The sequence below is a fragment of the Cottoperca gobio genome, chromosome 23 (genome assembly GCF_900634415.1).
Source record: "Cottoperca gobio chromosome 23, fCotGob3.1, whole genome shotgun sequence".
Classification (NCBI taxonomy): domain Eukaryota; kingdom Metazoa; phylum Chordata; class Actinopteri; order Perciformes; family Bovichtidae; genus Cottoperca; species Cottoperca gobio.
The window spans coordinates 11,128,551-11,140,162 of NC_041377.1; positions in this window are offsets into that span (position 1 = coordinate 11,128,551).

Genomic DNA, 11,612 nt, shown 5'->3' on the forward strand with positions numbered 1-11,612 from the left:
GTATTAGTAATTGGAAGTGGGAATGTAGAAATTCATGGAATCAATTTAAAACACAAGGTGTTAATATTAAGGGTGAAAACTGAGGATTCAGAGTAAATATCTTCTATATTAATATCTTAATTTGTGTGTAGTAAATGCTGTGATTCAGCACTGTGAGAGTGTTTAGATATATTTTGTCACTAAAATGTTAAACTATTGCATCCATTTCCATATAAAAGTATTTTTTCAGCAGATTTAAATAAATAAAGCATACTAAAGGTTCAATTTAATCATTTATGGCTTTCATTCCAAACCTAATAACTCTGTTAAAGAATAAAAAAAATCATATAGTTACTCTTCAAATCAATCAATCCTGTCTCATGTTCAAGAAAAGTAATGTTTCATGCTTCACAGGTTTCCTGCAGAGGATCTGTCAAAAACTCAAACGCACATTGTTCCTGAACTCAAAGACAGCCCCGTCCACTGATCTGTGCTGACTTGTGAATGTGAATATATTCTCTCTGTAACACACAGAAGCTCTCGCATTTCCTTTTTGTTCATAAACGCTATTTCAAGTCCGAGCGAGAGAGGGAGCGTCACAGAGTTTCATACAGTTAAAGGCCGTTTGAAGCGACGCTCCATCAATGACACCTCGGAGTCATCGTGAGGCTTCTGTCTCGCCCGCTGCTCCGCTTGATGGATTCAGTGTATTTTTAGTCAACCCAAAGGAAACATCGGCAGACGTGGCACCTTTCACCATTTGTACACCACGACTAAATGGTGCCACAGTTTGACAGTCTCCTTGTCCTTGTTAGGGTGTGTGTGTGTGTGTGTGTGCGTGTGTGTGTGTGTGTGTGTGTGTAGTTGAATAACTTATCCTTTAAGTCCTTTTCCTATTGGCCGTGTGTCTGCACACTTCAGCTGTCACTAAGTTGTTATACCAGCAAAACATCCAACCAGAATCAATTCAATGTAAGTTGCCATTCGCTTGCAAAAGCAAAGTGTTCAACTGTTGGTGAAGTTTGACATCTTTAATTTGACCGCAAAATGTCTCGACAGCGCCGACCTTAAAGAGTAGAAAGGTTAGAAACTGAGGCTCCTCAGGCTCAGTACCAGAACCCACCGTTACCCTCAATTATTTCCAAGTCGTAAAGACTCGACCCTTGACTATATATATATATATATATATATATATATGTATGTATGTATGTATATATATATGTATATATGTATGTATGTATGTATGTATATATATATATATATATATATATATATATATATATATATATATATATATATATATATATATGTATGTATGTATGTATGTATGTATGTATGTATATATATATATATATATGTATGTATGTATGTATATATATATGTATGTATATATATATGTATATATATATATGTTATATGTATATATATATATAATTATGTGTATATATAGTGTATATATATATATATGTGTATATATATATATATATATGTGTATATATATATATATATGTGTTATATATTATATATATGTGTATATATATGTATATATATATATAGTACTATATATATATGGTATATATATATAGTGTATATATAATAGTATAATATATAGATATATGGTATATAATATGTATATATGTATATATATTATAATATTATATATATATATATATATGTATATATATATATATATGTAAGTTACTATCTGTGGTGGGTTGAGGTGACCTCTGTGTGTGTGTGTGTGTGTGTGTGTGTGTGTGTGTGTGTGTGTGTGTGTGTGTGTTGCAGTGGAGAGAATGGGCATTTGGCTGCCCGGCTGTCAGTCATTAGTTTAATGTTGAAACGATGCTTCCCCCTAAAGGACAGAAAGCCATTCTGTCCATAGCTCTCCCCTCGAGCAGCTGTCAGAACCCAGCATGGTGACACACACACACACACACTCTCTCTTAGCATGATACATTTGCTTGTCTTAGTGAAGCACTCATCATGGATGTTAATGATTATTATACTGTGTACACAAATAAAGCCAAGTTCATAGAGTGCATGTGTGTAGTAAAGATTACTGAAGAGCATCAAAACAACTTCAATATGAAACGATTTTCTCTCCGGGGCAGTTTGTTTTTATTTCTATAACACAGCTCACTTTATGGGGAAACACCCTGCTGCATATCTGTGCTTATAAATCCCACATACATTACAGTTGACAATGAATTGTATTCTTTCCTCCAAGTATGATTTTACTAGAGGTAACCAACCCTGCTGCTGTGTATAAGTGTGGCTACTGCTGCACCTACACTATGAAAATAAAAAAAGTTAATGTGGGGAAAGAGACATTTTCTAAGACTGCTTTCTTCCTTCATTTTATTCTTGTGTAGAGGTCTTTCCGTGCCCATGAACTACACTGAACACACCTGGACTCATCTCTGTACACATTTTGATCTGCATTCTTTCTCAACCAAAGAATAAATAAAGAATTTCACCCACTCAGAAACCCTCAGAACACAGAGACGTTCTGCAGATGGATGAGGACGGCTGGCTGATGGAAGTGTTGTTAAAAAGCCTTTCACAGGTGCATTAGAGAATTATGTCTGTCTGTCTGTCTGTCTGTCTGTCTGTCTGTCTCTCTCTGTATGTCAAAATCAAAAACCATCTTTGACAACATGAGGGGTCTTTTGTTGGTATGTCTAACAAATTTGATGTGGATCAGAACACCGATCAATGTCTAGTGAGCACATAGTTCTGAAACAACACTCCTGTAATTGGATTCACACTCAAATCAGCTCCAAGGAGCGGCGGCAACAGCTCTTTGTCTTCATGATGATACGTCTTTTATGCAGATCCCATGTCAGCTTTACCCTCCCAGTGAACCTCTCTGTTGTTCTGCAAAGAACACTACAAAGCTGCGTCAAGAGGTACGCCCACGCTGAAAGGAGGCAGCTATTTCTGTCTGTGGGGCCACATTGTCTGCTAATTCACAAAACATAAGGCACACTGTTTTTACTGCAGCCAAATAAGGCTTTTTGAGCAGGGCAGGGCCTTCCAGAGAGCATGAGAGACAAACACACCAGCCATAGAGCAGCTATAAAAGCCTCTGGCTGATGGAAATGGCTAATGGAAGCATTGTCCATAACTATAGGCCTAGGCAATTAGACGTTCAGGGCTGTCGACAGACATGTAGAAATACTGAGGTCATGAGTTACTCCCCTTAGTTACTGTCGCGCTTTTCATTTATAGCCAACAGCTTTGGATTTTATAGTTTGCGTAAGTTAATTATAAAGCTAAAACTTTGTGACAACTTAGAAAACTCAGCTATGTATCGTAACCCCTTTAGCATGAGCCACCTAGCTGCTTCGCTAGCATCACGTCAGCTAAATTTAAACTAGCTTCTCCTCTCTCGTACAACCCCCGAGCAATCATGACGTCTCAACCCCTTTTTATTGTATCAAATAACAAATGAAAATTTGTATTTGACGTCTACTTTGACTTTTTAGTTTGGCTCATGCTATCAACTCAAATGAAGGTGTCTGGAATAACTGCCTGTACTGCAGCCAGCCACCAGGGGGCAATCAGAAGCAATACCCTGCCCCCAATATCTGAGAATAATATAAGTAATGATTCAACTCGATTCACCAAAAGAAGCAAAGCATAAAGAATGAATTAATCTGCATGGGAAAATTGAAATAAAGTACAAGTCTAGGGTGCAAATGTAAAGTACCTCCCCTGCTGTAAGACGACCCTCATTTCAACAAAAAGAAAAAATACATGATCCTCCCCCTTTTCGAACACCCTCCCCCATAATGTTCGCTCTAATAATAGAAACACTAACATTAGCCTGTGAAGATTAACCACAAGTGCAGACTACGTATGAAAAAACATCCTAAAAATGTGAAATAAATATCTTATGTGACACTAGAACATGTCCTAAGATATTAAAATATGCAGTATAAATTAGGAGGAACCATAATAAATGAGAGGCACTTGAACTGCTCAACGTCCATAAACCATATCTCTGTGATATATTGAACGTAAGAAGTTATGTTAATGAGGTCATTTATTAAGCTAATTTACATTCATTAGCAAATAATTCTATGTCAGCATATTCTTCTCCACATAATGGCTGGTATTAATGGGAGCTCTGCATCTTAACTCATTAAGGAGTTATAGTAGTTTTCCAGAAAATCGTTTTTCTCCCCATTAATATCTAAATTTATCCAGCGAGGTGTTTCAAAGTCTAATCAGATCCTCGACTCTGTGGAGCATGTAGGCATGATGCTTTATCATATAGTATTGTTCTAGTAGAGTTTGTATGACACGTCATAAAGAAGCAGCTTATAATATATGTACCGGTAATAATCACAGATGGCTTTGCATTAAGCAGAAAATCATCACTATTTATTTGCAACCTCCCAGCGTTCAGTTTAGTTCAGTTGCAGAGTTGTTTGTATGTCCATTTCAACAAACTGATTTCATATCCCTGCAGCACTCCTGTCTCCGTCCTCATCGCCTGCAGCACTGGGATGCTAAAAGTCACTCAGGGGTCGGCAGACTTATTCACATTCATGCGTCGCTTCGTTTGTTGGGAACGGGGAGTTTTGACGTACAGGGGTGCCAGCTTGGTTCACAGGAACATTTGACATTCCGGTGCCAATTAGGCCCAAAACATTCCCTCAGGACACACACACACACACACACACACACACACACACGACCTTCCCTGAGGCCTCCAGCTGTTTGCTGTATAATGAAGACTGTTAAAGTGGAGAAGTCTGTGTGCTGAGCTGTTACCTGGAGCCGCATGTTAGCTTAAAGCATCTGATCTAACTGTAGTAGAACTGCGTGTTTATGCTGCAAAATGCATTTTATATGTGTCTCGGATCAAATATGAGTCATGCTCATGCTGATGACTCACACTATCAACTCTTAACATTTGAAAAATGATGCAAGGGTTTGAGTCGTCGCTGCGACCCCGTCGGTGAATCCGCTTTAATGAGTGATGTTTTAAAGATGCTATGTTAAACTGTGTTTGGCTTTTCTTAGGTAAATGTTGTGTTACACTCATCAGGCTGTGGGATCCTGACACATTATGTAATACATTGCTTCGCTTCTCATATTTCTTAACGCGTTGCATATTTAGCTTTGGCAACATTATCATTCCATATTCTCAGATGTTCCTTACTGGACCTACATTTTATTGTCTCAAAGAAGAACGTTTTCCTCTTGCAAATGAAAAGTTTAATTCATTAGCAATAAAATGCACCCTTTCACACTTTCACACCATCAGTGTAACTTGGTATGACCATTAGCTTATGGTTGCTAATGTTAGCAAACTTCACCACAGTCCAGTTCATTCTTATGAAAGTTGCTCACCTGCCAAATACAACAAAAAATGTTTTTCAGGCTTCTGTATTTGTGGGTTCATAGAGCATCCTTATGAGGACCTTTTTCTGGCTGAACCAGCTGACTTCCTACTGGCCCCCTGCATTATTTATGCAGCTTTTATTGAACCTAATGTGGCAAATTCTGATAATAATCTATGGGCCATCGACCTCCATTGTTGTGCATAGAAGACACAACCTGCTGTCCTGCTGCCATAACTCGCACACCGAATGTGTATTAATCCGCTGGTGAAAGTAGTCCTTGACAAATACATTATTTACCTGTTAAACAGTGCTTGTGACCTGTTTTTAAAGATGTATGTCGTCTTTAATAGAAACCTTTGAGTGCTGCACACAGAGAAGTTGGAGACCTTCAAATGCACTAAAGCATTGTTTGGTACCATACAGTGAGTGACCATCCTTATTTTTAAATCTCTCTATTTGCTAATTAAATATGCTCTACTTGACATATCCAAGGCTTTTTGTAAACATTTTTTATTATCAAGCAAACCTTCAAACATTGTTTTTTCAACATTTGCGGCACTGCTGCAAAGGTTTCGAAACCACTGACCTCAACAAAGCGCTTCTCTCCAGAGCTTCCTTTCCCATTTTAGCTCACTATGCTGTTTAAATGAGCTCGACCGGATCCAACCTGCTGCACCCCACGAGGAGGCCACTCATGAATATTTTACCAGAAGTTTGTTCATTGCACAATGAACTATTTTGCCCTTTTGCTCGCAGCCACATACATGCAGGTGCTCATGCATGAAGTCGAGTGAGTACACACACGAACACACACAAACATGTATATTTCTTCTTACTGTACCCATACTACTGCACTGTACACACACACACACACACACACACACACACACACACACACACACACACACACACACACAGTGATTTGATGACTTTTGATGCTAATGAGCTGTTGTGGTGTTTACCCGACACGCATGGTGGGTATCGCATGGGGGCAGCCACCACCTGATTTTAATGATGTTTATTTGGCACACGTCTGAGGAGTTAACGTGGTGTGTGTGTGTGTGTGTGTGTGTGAGACTGACTGACTGGCAGATGTTAAAGATGAGGGAGGGAACGCATCCAGAAGATAGCTCCTGCCGATAACAGAACAGTGTCATGACCCAGCGTTCAGCGACTGAAGGAACACGACCACTGCTTTGTATCGCTGCTGTTTGAGTTTTTAAATGACATGCTCTAATTGTTATTCTCTCGTCTTCTCTACTGTTTTGAACAGAGATACATTTGTTGAGCCATCAAAGGGCAGATTTTAACTCGCATTAAATGTTTTGGTGAGCTGAGCGCTGAAAACAGAAACCAACCCTGAAGATTATTAGCAGCCTGGATTTCTTTAGACATGAATAAATCAGCTTGATGACTAAGACAGGAGTTGTGTTTGAATGGAAGAGGTAGGCAGGTTGTTTGGAGAATGGACTGTCCTGATGCGCTTATAATCAGTGTGTCACGAGGGTCAGTGTTTTATTTTGAAAGGGTTTCTCCATCTCATTTAGGAGAAAAGTAGCAGGAATTTTCAGTTGATTTTAAGCAATTTAAAGCGAACACCTGCAGCTCCAATATCTTCCAATAAACAGTGAATGTTTGTCTTTGATTGTGACAAAGTGCTCCATTAACCAACATATTGGCTTCTATTGTAAATGAGCATACCAGGTTGTACTCCTTGTTTGATAATCTGATAACTGCACAGTCCAATTTGTTTGCTTTCATAGTCTATCTAAGGTCATTGTTATCTGACGGGGATAACAATGAGTGTGTGTGTGTGTGTGTGTGTGTGTGTGTGTGTAGTTGTAATACAGCGTACCACCGCTTGTCACCAGAAAGCCCTCAGAGAATTACCACTTGACTCTTCAGTCCCCCGTCAGCTCGAACAAGCATTTTAGCAACTTTTAGCTGATTGTTTTGGTTTCCTCTCACCAGCCTGTCCCTTAAAAATGACGTTCCCATCCAACACAACTGCATTTTCAATTACGTTTTTAGGGAAATGTATGTTCTCCTGGACAGAGTTTGTTTTTGACATATGGTTAATGCATTCTTAATTAAAGTCCGCGGAAGTCGTCGTAGAGAGGAGGTCATGGTGGACGTGTGGGTCAAACAAACACAGGCTGGTGTTTGTGTCTTGTGTGAAACCAGAAAACAATGTTGACTTATTGGAATTTACGTTCATAACCAAAATAACGTAACAAACATATTTTAAACCCTAACCGTAAACCTAACCAAGTAGGTTTGTTGCGTTTCTGTTTTGACCAGTACGTGCGTTTACATGTTCTGCTGTGGACTATGAGTGGAGCTGCACATGTACACACCAAATTCTAATAGAAGCTGGGATACTGTAAACACTTTATCCAGGTGTGTTATCAATGTAAGTCACGTTATAGTCAAACTAAAGGCCCTCATCCACTTTATGTCCATTTTAAAATGCTTTCCATGTAATATATTGAACGTCTTCTCTGCAGGTGATAAATGATAAAGCTCATGATTGAGTCTGTTTGCTAGTTATGGCTCTGATGTTTTTGGTTATATTAAGTTTTATATTATAGTAATTCATTTTTTACCATTTCCTGCCGGTCAATGCACTCTTTTATTTTAATTTGAATTTGAATGCATTTCATTTAGTTAATTTAGTCTCTTTCAGCTGTTGTTCAGGTGAATCTGTTTTCCTGCTGATTGCTCATTTGATGGCGTCCATTAGAGACAGAACTCACTGCGGTTTATAAATGCTTTGATTAAGCCTCCACTCTGAAATGCAGATTTGTCCGTCCATTCATTGCAAATAAAATGATCAAAGACACAAAGTTGTCAGATTACATATTTAGTCCCACCGTTTCCTTCTAAATATCTCTCAGGAAAAACAAACACGTGGAGACAGAAATCTTTTCAGGGCAGGACGCACCTGTTTCCTCTCATCAGCTAATTCAGCATCTTTGTTTCTCTGGGCTAGTTCTGACTAACAAGGCCAGATGATGGTTATAAAAGAGCACCTGTGTGAGGTGCTCTGTTTCTTCTTCCTCTCACAGCAGCGACGTGCTGCTGACTTTTACTATTGTTTTAATTCTCTTTGTGGAACTGCCATTTTGGGTTTATAAAGTTGCCACTTATGAAGCTTTGAAATCCCTCTTGATGTCTTTCTCGCTGATGAAAGCAAATTACTTCAGACAATTTAATGTCTAGCCGTCTTATTTCCGGGTTGTGTCCTGTTCCCAGTCAGCTGTAGTTGGAGTTTTTACGCAATGTCGCATATTTTTAGAAAGCTTCGAATCTCGTCTATTTAGTGAGATAAACTGTTTTGAGATCAAACTCACAACAGCAAGTACAGTAGACATCTCACATAAGCAAGCACACTCACAATCAAACCCATAACTTAACTATGAAGTCTCATTATTGTCCCGTTGGCAGTAATGATTAAAAAAACAAAACACTTCCGGGTTCATTGTCGATGTCCACACATCGTTTCCAGTAAAACATATTTCCATCTTGAACATAGTCACATTGATAAAAGCCCATGAACAGCTGTTGCAATCTTTGAAATCAGCTGATCGATTTGTGAGATATGTTTCTTTCACAAGGAGAAAATGTTACTCCCTCTGCATGCGCCGCCAAACAGCTGCTGGCCACGTGGAGAGCGAGCATTAGGCGTTTGATTGACACTTGATCTGAGCCAATCGGAGCTTCCTTTCGATTTCTACAGCCATCAAAGGCAATCAGTGTCAACTTGATAAGGAAGTGCCAGCCCTCTACTTTTGTTTACGGAAGGAGCCTGCAGTAGTCCAGTCTCACAGAGACTCTTTTATTGTGTAGCCAATGAACTGCTCGATCTTTAGACATGTGACACGTGTGCTTTTAGTTTTTACAAATGTTGTAGTAGTTTTCATAATTGTATTCAGACCACTATTACTCAGTGCCAGAAGCACTTGGAGTGATTAATCAATGTTTTGCAAGAACAATAAGAGAGTTATCTTTTGATGAGACCAAATCATGCAGCTGGTGCAAATGGTTGAAGATCAGCTTATAATACACTTTGGGTATATCGTTTGTAGGTTGTTTTTTTCCCCCCCGTATTTTCGAGTAAAGTCCTCCACCCCTTAAGAGGCTAGATTTGCTTTTTCAGTCTTTGTTTGAATTTGTTTTTAAAAGAAAATAAGTAAATTATGGATTCTTACATTGTTTGTAAGAACAAGACATTTGTTTGTGAAAATGCAGGCAATTTAAACATCACACTACAACAAAGAACATCTCAATTTCCTTAATTGAGTCCTTTGACTATTTTCAGTTCCATTATTGGGTTTGGTCAGAAATAGAAAATCCACTCTGTTCACAGCAGTTGATGAATCTAATTGAAAGGGAAGATTTCAGGTGTCCACAAAGACAAAACTAGTAGAGAAAACACAAATCTCAACACATTTTAAATCCCTTTCAGTCAGGTGAAAAGAAAAGTGTTGACTTTCACGGTACTGGGAAGGACGGAAAGTCAAAGAAATCGAGGTTTTTGAAGATCACCAGTTCTTGGTAAAGATGATAAACATGATTATTTGTCACTGCTATTTGCAGCCAAGGCACAGTGCATCTTTAAGTTTCCATCCCACAGTGTCCATCTTAGTTTTCTCTCTTCTCTTGAAACCGGAGGCTCCTCACACCCCGCCTCACTTCATCATTCTCCCTCTTCCGTCCTGACACTCAGTTATTTCCCAAGCTTTTTGCTGTCTTGATTTTAATTATACAAAGTCCTTTTGAGTGGGAGGCCTGTGCTGCATCACAGAGCTGGTGGTAATCATAATATGGTTAGTCATTCATGTCACATCCAAAAGGAAGGAAGGAAGGTTGAAGTAATTGAGTCCAAAGCAGATACACGGCTCCTTTGCTGAGGCCAGAGGGTAATGAGCAGAAGTGTTGTGGTGTGTTTGTGTGGATGTTTATCAGCCCGTCTATCCAGGTGTGTGGCTGTGTGCACCTGTCTATCAACGTAAGGGAGACATGTGCAGTGTGTTAGACGTTCTGTGAATATTTGTCAAATACATTTTTGACAGCTTGGAAAAGATGAGAGCCGTGTGGAACTTTTTCTGACCTCTTGTAGAAGACAGACATTTGATTTTTTACTGTCAACTTGCTAATTAAATGAGTTACAGGCCAAACTCGTATCTCATTAACATCAATAAAAAACCCTTCCACTAAAAATAGCTTTCCTTAGCCTGATGCATGAGATCAATCTCCAATAAGTCTTAAATTATTCATAGAATTGCTTTTATAAAACGTAGTAATATCATTTACAGTGCATACACATACAGTATGCCTTTCATGTGAGGTCATGTGAGGTCATGTGAGGTCATGGGAGGTCAAGGGAGGTTATGGGAGGTCAAGGGAGGTCATGTCACGCTACTGGCGACTGGGTTGGAACTCGGCCATAGCTGCTGGTTTAATAATGATAAGTTAAGTGCTAACATTAGACATGTTAACACAAAGATATACAGTATGTATTCAAACTACTTTTATAAGTATTCTTTAGCTTTAAGGCGTAGCAGGATAACTGCCCACATTCCCCAGAAGTCTTTACCGTATTTCATTTCTACCTGTGTTCAGTCAAGCCAAGAGAAATACAGCATTAATCAGTATTTTACACTTGAAATCCTCATTTTGAAGAAGGATTTTTGTCTTAAAGTGGCCTCTGGAAGATTGCTATAATAACATATTGCCTTCACTTTGGCTCTAAAATGAGTTTCCATGGACATGCATTCTCTGAGTTGCATAATTACATGGCATATCTCAAGGACATGCCATTTTGATGGCTGCATGTCTGTGCAAGTGATGTGTTAATGAACAGTCCTGAGTGTGCAGCCTACCTCTAATAACTCTTAAGACTCAATTTTCATCAACATAGTAAACTTTTCTCGTCATGCTTGTCCACTTTATGGGAAGGCAAGAGGGCAGCGTCTGTGCAGATAGACACCACCCAAAACTTCCATTGGGTCACAAGTGATGATGGAGAGGGATTATGTTTGTATGAGTTCATGCATTGCTTTTAGGAACATGCTGCATATTACAGCTGAACTATGTGTTTTTCTTCAGATGAGTTTATGTGAAACTTCAGATTCTGATGTTTTCATGTTATTTTCATTTCTATTTTAACTTCTGCTTTTTTGGCCCCTATGACAAATTATTTACCTTCGCCTCCAATCATTCCGTTTAATCTCCCTTTGACAGTATTCCACCTCCCGTGACTGTGAAACC